Genomic DNA, 8481 nt, shown 5'->3' with positions numbered 1-8481 from the left:
TTCAATGTGTTTTTTTTAATGGATTTTATTTTTCTGATCTTTCTTTTTTCTTTTTCTTTCTTTTTTCTTTCTTTATTTATTGTGATGTGTTGTTTTGTTTTTGTTTAATATGGTGTTTTTACTTTTTACTTTTGTAACCTTTAAAACTTTAATAAATATTATTTAAAAACAAAACAAAACAAAAAACAAAGGTTGTGTTCATACATGGGGTGGGGGGTTGGTTAGGCACTTAACAAGCTTTGCTTCAGCCTCTCCACCCCCCCACCAAAAAAAAAATCCATTAAGGTTAGCAAAGAAAAGACCAGGGCTGTGCCCTCTAACCTTTGCCAATGGCCTTGCAGCCAGGTAAGTGATATCAAGACAGATCCATCAGCATTGCTTCTGCTTCAGGGCTGCAGCTACAGGACCCAACCAATCTTTGATAAGCATTCTCTTAAATGGATCTCTATGCAGGAGGGGAGTAGCTTAAAAAAAGAAATGATTTTTTGTTTTTTGTTTTTGTTAGAATGCTGCACTCTGTATGAGGGAAAAACAGGGTTTTTTCCCCTCATTTCCTTTCTATTACTCAAGGGTCTGTCTTTTTACCTCTTTTAAAGGTTGCCCGGACAAAACAGTTTGGCTAATTATACTCTGCCAAAAAGAGCGTAACAAAGAGGTCGGCCAAAAAGTCTCAGTAGCCTGGTGACAAACTTGATCTGGGGCACTTTGTCCCCTGATGCTGCTTTTATCTCTGCCATTGTTGGTGCTTAATGATGGGTGGAAGTCTGCAAATGCCACGTACATGGTAGCAATGTTTAATAACAGCCTCACTCTCAGAAATATACTTTTTGGAGAAGAAAAAAATTCTGTTATTTTTCAGGTCATCTTGCCAGCAGCAGAACCAAGAGCAAAGCAAAGGCTGCATTCGTGCCGAGCTGCTTTTCTAATTTTGTAATATTTTTATATCCCACCTATCGTCCAAGGAGGACCTCAGAGTTCTCAGGAGGCCTTCTGACCAGGCACTGGACAAGCCCTGGCATAAAATGTTTTCTTCTAGTTAGATGGCACATTTTGATTCATAACTTTCCTTCCAAAAAGTTATAGCCTATTCTATTCTAGTCTAGAGGAACAGAAAGCTAGTGGCGGAATCAGCAGAACGGGTTATGTTTAAAGAGATGTGCACAGTTCACTTTGCCAGCAAATAAAATGGGATGGGTTAAAAGGCAGGGTGCAAGCAATTGAATGACTTAAGGGAATAATGGGTGGAGAAAGATCTAAGCATGGGAATTAGGTGGTAATGACAGGAAGAAAACCAAATAAGCTGAAGAGAAACTGAGCAAGAGATAAAGAAAAACCCAGGCATAGGGCTGCTCCATTTTTGTTTCATTTTATTTTACAAAATGTCACTTAACTGTAAATAAGCAGTTTACAAAGAATATAAAATATACTTTAACACCATCAGTGACCCCCCCCCATAAAACCAACAGTTAAACATATACATTATAGGGTAAAATTACATGTCTGGGCAGGCTTGCCTAAACAAAAGTTTTTAGCAGGTGCCAAAAAGAATATAGTGAAGTCACTAATGCCAGTGGGCAGGGAGTTCCAAAGGATAGGTGCAGCCACACTAAAAAAAAGGATTTCTTGCAAGGGTGCCTCAAAGATCATGGCCACTTTTAAATCCTCAGATTTTGCTGCCTGATATTAAGCATTTTGTTAATGAATTAATTGCATACTGCCTTCCTTACTGATCCCAAGGCAGTTTACAAGAATAAAATGATATTGTTCCCCATCAAGGCTAGCCCAGTCAACTGTGGCAGAAAATTACACAGGCACCTCTCCTTCTACCTCGCAGTAAAAATGTAATAATAATTTGTTGTCTTTCATTACATCCAAGGCCTCATTTTGCCTGACGGTGGGGCCAGCCATCCTCCTGTGTTCCTCTGTGTCTGCATGCATCTGAAACTTATGGCTGAAAACAAATCCAAGTTGAAAGATTCAGGTGTAAACTTGGCTATGGTTAGAATAACTGGTCTGTGGACCACCAGTGGTCTGTAAACATATGCATATTGATTTTTAATTGTATTTTTATTGCTTCTTTTATTCTGCTATACTGTACTGCAATTCAAATTCTATGGAATCCAGTTTGCAGTGCAATGTAAGAAATAAAAGCGGTAAAAATGCAATTACAGATCATACAGCATCTAGCACAGCACATTACAATTGCTACAACAGGCAGAAAAATCATTAAGTGGTCTGCCAAGACCCTCAGCAATTTTCAGGTGGTTTGAGAGGGGGTGGAGCTTGGCAGCCACTATTCTGACCAATATCTGAAAATTTGCCTATTCACCCATCCCTAGCTCCCAGTAATGGTATTCAGAGGCACCTTGCCTCCACTGCTGTGGGCAGAACATAGCCACCATAGCTCCTAGCTGCCATTGAGAATCTTATCCTCCATGGATTTGTTTAATCCCCTTTTAAAGCCAGTGGCGTAGCGTGGGGGGTGCAGGGGGGGCCGGCCGCACCAGGTGCAACATCTGGGGTTAGGGGGCGCAAATCCACAGGTTAGGGGGCGCAAATTCACAGCTTAGGGGGCACAAATTACTTGCCTTGCCCCGGGTGCTGACAACCCACGCTACGCCACTGTTTAAAGCCATCCAAATTAGTGGCCATCAGTACTTGAGTCCCGGTCCCAGAATTTGGCATCTTGAGAACTTCCAGTTTCCTAATAACAATAATAAGGGTTCTAGCCCTTAGGACAAACAAAATAAGCTTCAAGCTTGTGAGACTGTACTTAAATCCCCCAAGCCAGAGCTGACTGAGCTACATCTTCAGTGGACATAACAACAGAGCCATAGTAATAAAAACAATAAACTCAGATCACAATGTCTAGCTTTTCCTGGCACAGAATATAGGATTGGCATAGGTTTTGGAAAAATAATAATGCAGAGTGCGCACAGCATCACATATAACAATGCACAGTCTGGTGACAGAGTGCAAGTGGAAATGTCATCTCCATCTTGTTGTTTCAATGTCTCATTGTACTGGATGTCTGGCTCCACTTCAAGAGGTGAAGTCAAGGTACAACCAGGTGATGATGTTGCTTTGGCCCTTGTGTATTGTATGTAGAAACATGCTTGCCTTAATTGCGCCAGGTGGCTTCCGCCAAACTCTTAACAACTAGCAGGTTATCTAGACAAGGGACATGGTACCCAGCCAGATATTTTTAAAAGGTGTCCCTTCTTTCATTGGTGCAAAGTATTTGCTTGTGGTGCCATGTGAGGTGCTTAAGATTGTGCTCAGCATGCACCAAGCCGCTAGAGTGGTGGAGAGGGATGAAAAGAGACCAAAGGAGGATTGAGACTGGAGTTTAAGAACAAAGGAAGATTTCTGCTGGATCAGCTCTAATCCATCTGTTTCCAGATGTGGCCTGTTGGATGCTCCCAAGAAGCTTGCCAACTGGGGCATCAGGACTAGAGCTCATCCCAATTTGTCACCACTGGAGGTAGCTCCAGAGCAAGAGACTCTTAATCTCAGAGTTGTGGATTTGAGCCCCACGTTGGGCAAAAAGATTGCAGGAGGTTGGACTAGATGACTATTGTGATTCCAATTCTATGAAAGCCTGAGACTCATAGATACCATGCCTCTGAATAGGGAAGCTCCATTTAGTTGTCAGGGTTTGTCATCGTTGGTAGATGCATCCGAGAGCAATCATTCTCTTTAAATCTTGTGTAATTGCAAATATTAATGAAAGTAACTTGCAGAAATGTGTTGTATTAGTGAAAATTTATTTGCAAAAAGGTGCATATTAGACAAGATTGCAAAGAAAAATGTTCCATTAGGATAAATTTGCACTAAAATGCTGGTGAATTTCCATGAGGACTTTTTAAACAACATGCAAACGAGTGTTGGATATGTAGAAAACAGGACCAAAATTAAAAGAATGAGAAACTGACAGAAAATGAATTTGACCCATTTGTCCATCCCAACCTGGGAGTAAACTTTATTTAATTCTAATAGAATTTACTTCTGAGCCGACATGGGTAGGACTATAGCTTAAAATATTTATTATGGCATAAATTTTCATGGGCAATGGTCCATGCCATTAAGAAATCTTAAACAGCCACAATGCTTCTATTAATTTCTGGTTTTATTAGGAACATGTTTGTACTATCTCAGCATATGTGTGCTTTAAACCCTGTTTCAGGTAGCATGTGATTTTTAAATTCTAGATAATTGGCCCCTACAGTTGATTTTAAAAGTTTAATTTTAAAAATATGGATCTTGCAAGACCCAATGGAAACTTTACTTTTTAGGGACTGGCTAACTTTTGTATGAGGACAATCTCCCCAAATCATGAGTCCTTTTTAAAGTCAGGCATTTATTTGGGGAATTTTTAATATCTGATTCAAAGACATCTGTTTCCAACCTCTGGGAGCCAGAGCTACAAAGTGAGCATTATGAAATGTTTCTTCAAATCTCGTAAAGTCTTGGGAGGAATGCAGTGTTAAAAACAAATGTTTATTGGGTTTGCTTCAGTAGCCAGTGCAAATAGAATAGAAGACTCAGAGCATTAAAAACACACGCTTTGTTTCATCAGGCCAATGACAGGGCCAGAAAACCATATAATGTTGGACTCCAATTCTCACCAGCCCCAGCCATTATGACCACTGGACAGGGATGATGGGAATTGTAATCCCACAACATCTGTAGGGCCACAGGTTTCCCACCTCTGATCTGCACCCCAGCTTACTTTATTACAGAATGAGGTGGTTCAATGGACAAAAGCACTTCAAAAATCAGGTTGAGGGGGTGTCACGTTTTGTGAAAGTCCTTATGAAATCAACTCCCTGTATATAATAACACTGACTAACCTTTCATGACAATACTCTTCAGATATACTTGAAGGTCTGTCACACACAAGAGGGCGAAGACTAATTATCTGCTGCCCTTCTACAAAACAGAACTTGATCTAAGTTTCACAAGAGGGTAAATTTCAGTTGAGTATCAGGAGAAACTTATTGATGGCCAGAGCAGTTCAATGATGGAACCTAGAGGGGGGGTGGGCTTTCCTGTGCTAGGGGTCTTCAGGCAGAGGCTGAGCAGCTCTAGCTCTATTTCCTGCACTGAGCCAGCATTGGACTAGATGCTCTAAAAGACTTCTTTTAAGGCCCCCTCTAACTTGAAGTGGTTTACAATAAGGTCTAAGCCTGGAGAACAGAGAACTAAGAGGCGATAGGATAACCATCTTCATATTTCTGAAGCGCTGTCACATGGAAGAGGGAGCGAGCTTGTTTTCTCCTGCTCTGGAGGGTAGGATTTGAACAAATGGCTTCAAATTGCAAGAACAGAGATTCCAACTAAACAGCAGGAAAAACTTTCTGACAGTAAAAGCTGTTCAGCAGTGGAACAGTCTCCCTTCGGAAGGTTGTGGACTCTCCTTCGTTGGAGGTTTTAAAGCAAAAGTAGGATGGCCATCTGTCATGGAAGCTTTAGCAGATTCCGGCATTCCAGGGGGTTGGGCTAGATGACCCTTGGGATCCCTTCCAACTCTACAACTGTATGATTCTATGACTCAACTCTTCAATTGAAATCCAGTGGGGCTCAGTTTGGCTTGACTGGAGTAAGGAGTCCCCTGGAGACATCAAGGTGGCCAGATAAGGAATGGGAGGAGCTTGAAGAATTGGAGGAGGCTGATCCAAGGGAAGGTCCTAGGAATGAGGGCTGTGGGTCCCAGGAAGGTTCTGATCCAGAGGAAGGTCCTTGCTGATTGGAAGGTGGAGCTCTGGATCCAGGAGAAGGGCCTAGAGAGCCATCAAAAGCTTTCAAAACTTTCAGCTATAGCAGCAACCTGATCTACAGGTGGGGAGCCAGAACATCATGCCCCTCACTTATATGGTTCTGGTAGGGTATAAGGCAGGGAGCCCAATCAGTAGGTGGAGCTAGAGCTCATAATAGGTGGGGCCAACTAATTCTAGTTTTGTCCCTATCTGCCTCCCTGCTGAGTCCTACAAGCTTGTTCTTCTCAAGCTATCACCTAAGTCATCTCTCTGTAGAGATCAGGCTGCTCAGAAGTTCCATTCATGTGCTTTAGTCAATATGAAAGGCTGAGGTGACCTGAATGAGGCTTGAACCTGTGGCTCCAGGAAGTCTAGATGATGCAGATAAAGGACCAAGGCTGTTAAACCACCCCTCCACAATGTTTGGAAAGAGCTAACAATTTTGAGAAGAAAGAATAAATGACCGGTTAGTGAGGACCAGGAAGCTAACATGTGCATTGACACTTGGCATCCCAAGGCCATGGATATTCAGTGGGGGAAGTCCAGCAATTGTTCACAAACCTTGCTTTCAATCTAATTGCCCAGCATAAACTTTGTTGGCACATCTGGAATTCTGAAATTCTCATATTTTCATCACCATCACCACCATGTGTGTTTCTAGGCTTCAAGGGTATGAGAAGCTCAGAGTGCTTCCAAACCATCACTGTTTTCACAAGGCTGCCACCAGTATATATCAATTTGCTGCTTTTCAGATAATAATATACTGTAGTTAGCATTTTTCTGATAACGGATAAGGGAATGTAGCTTTAGAAGGTTACATGTAATCCTAAAATGGTTTAATAGTTCTGTACAAAGCAGAACAGTTCTGTTGGAAGCTGCAATGCTAGCATCTGTCGTGGTTTGTCTTGGCACACAGTCCAAATGGGAGCTACTGCTGACAAGTTCCGACAAGATCAGTGACTTCACCTCAGGCACTTCAGTTCATTTTCTGTCAATTCTCTCACTTTGCACGGAAATCCAACCATTCCATTGGCAGAATGCTGGATGCCTTATCCTTACCCGACCTTCCACCTTACCTAGGCATGCTGTAAGCATTCCTGATGGGGGCTGTCGTTTGCCTTTCCATGCCTAGACTAGTGGCAGCCCTTGCATTCCATTACATGCCCAGTCTGAAGGGAGTTTCCTTTATGGCTTTTGCAACCAGGCACAATTTGAGTAAATTCTAAGTCTCTGGTGGGCTTCTGCCCAGCAACCTGTGGCTCAGCTGGTGAGCTGGTGAGCCAACATGGTAAATGATCAACCACAAGGTGGCTCTCTCAATGTGTGCAAAGGCAGACTATTATCACCCTTTGCACACGATAGACTGATGCACTTGGAAGTGGTCTTGAAGATCATCTGCTCCAACCTCTTACAACAGCAGGAAATGCACTGCTCTAACATTGCTGATCAATTGCCATCAGCGGCAAGCTGTGATGAAGGAGAGCCTAGCAGCCTCCGCTGTCAACTAGCTTGCACTGAAGGATGGACTCACCCGTCCCTTTCAGTTTCCTCAGGTTCTCATTTTTCCAGTCTTAGTTCTCCAAATTTCTGTAGGAATTTGCAAGTTCATTCTTTTAATCCTCATGAAAAGACATCAGCGCTTTAGTGCTGATTTCTCCTAATAAACACTTTTTTGTATGCAGTTTTCACGGATGTACACATTGTTGCAGGGGATTTCCCCTAATACTGTATATTCATTTTTAAGCACACTTGCGCCAGTATATCCTTTTTTGTAAACATTGGTTGGAGAACTGCATCACAAAATTTGGAAAAGCGTGAATTTCAAAGGATGGCTCTGTTTCAGTTTGCGCAATGCTTCAGAAAGTGTGAATTAGGTATGTTCACCTTAAAATGCAAAGTGAATTGAATTTCTGCCCCGTTTTCTAATTCCGCTCCCATGAAGTTCTTCCTAACATTTAGTCTATAAATAATTTCCCAGTGCTACTCTTTGGAGGTTTGCTTTGAACTCTCAAAGACCGGTTATACGACAATTGTGTTTTCCTAGCATATCTTTTACATCAATAGCACAAACTGCCACCCTGGCTTTTTAAACTAGTGAACAACAGGCTGCTGCAGAGTAAAAAGAAAGAAAGTTGATGGATGAGAGTCTTTCCTTCAGCAACATTCAGTGCTCCCTCTTGCAAAAAAGTATACATTTCCTGAAGGCCCAAAGTGGGTAAACCAGATAACACTCCTACAGCACACACATCCATTCCCTCTCCCTCTCCCTCCTCCCCTCCTGCACCACAGAAGACAGGTCTCTGTTGGAAGACATCCTCTATTTAAGGACTGTCTGGTCCAAGTCTGGTTTAAAGATAAAGAAGAGCCTTCAGAAAGAGAGCTCAGGAGAGGCCTTTGAGTTGCCCACCAGCAGCTAGCAACTGGACTGGAGATGGATCAGGCCCCACAATCACCTGGTCCCTGGGGCAGAGGGGGGGGGCAGTGGCGGCGGACTGCCCTGGGTGTCACCACTGAGGAGGTGACAAAATGGTGGGGGGCAGTCACTGCGGGGCCTGCAGTGCGCCCAAACCACGCATCTCTCCTGGGAGTGACACAGTGGCTTGGGCGCTGTAGGCGCTGTAGGGCGGCTGTGTGGGGCAGGTAGACTCCTTGGAGACCCCAGGGAACGTCCTGCCCCGGCTCCCCCCGCCCCCACAGGCAGCTGGCCCCGCCCCAGGCGCCT

Source organism: Podarcis gaigeae (genome assembly GCF_964106915.1).
Source record: "Podarcis gaigeae genome assembly, chromosome: 15".
Lineage (NCBI taxonomy): Eukaryota > Metazoa > Chordata > Lepidosauria > Squamata > Lacertidae > Podarcis > Podarcis gaigeae.
The sequence above is the reverse complement of the archived record's forward strand: the minus strand, read 5'-3'. Positions refer to the sequence as shown.